Source organism: Condylura cristata, unplaced genomic scaffold, assembly GCF_000260355.1.
Source record: "Condylura cristata isolate star-nosed mole 26May11 unplaced genomic scaffold, ConCri1.0 scaffold00074, whole genome shotgun sequence".
Lineage (NCBI taxonomy): Eukaryota > Metazoa > Chordata > Mammalia > Eulipotyphla > Talpidae > Condylura > Condylura cristata.
In genome coordinates this window covers 398,206-398,770 of record NW_004567175.1, presented here as the reverse complement: position 1 = coordinate 398,770, position 565 = coordinate 398,206, and positions in this window count along the sequence as shown.

Sequence of the window (565 nt, the reverse complement as noted above, 5' to 3'; positions counted from 1 at the left end):
GGCCGGGCAGCGCCGCCTGCCCCGCCAAGGGCCCGCTCGCCCGCGACGCCTTTCACTATTCCCTTCTCACCTGGGTCGCGGCTCCAACTGTCCAGGACCCAGAGGGCGGCCCCCGCGGCTGGCCGCAGCCCGGAGCCTCCACACACCCAGAAGCACCCCCAGGGCCGGGCGCCCCGGTGCACCCAGCCCCTTCCAGCACGCAGCCTGGGCTCCACTGGCCCAGGCTGGGCCAGCACCTGTGCCCGAACCCAGGGGCCACCCGTTCTCCCCAGTCCAGGACGCTGACCAGAGGCCCCCGTCACCTGGAAAGGGCCCGGGGACAGGCACAGGCCACAGGAAGTCAGGGTGGCGGCACCTCCTGGGCCTGCAGGGTCGGGGATCCCTGCCAAGCGCAGCGGTGGCCTCCAGCGAAGAAGCCGGCTGCCTGCCCGCCCCTTCAGGCTCCCCCCAAGGCCTGTGCCCCACCGGCTCTGGCCAGGCAAGCAGACCCCACGGTCAGACCAGGCTGCCGGGCCTGCTGAGTCTCCCGCAGGGCTGCAGAGCTCAGTCTCTCCCCCACGGCAGC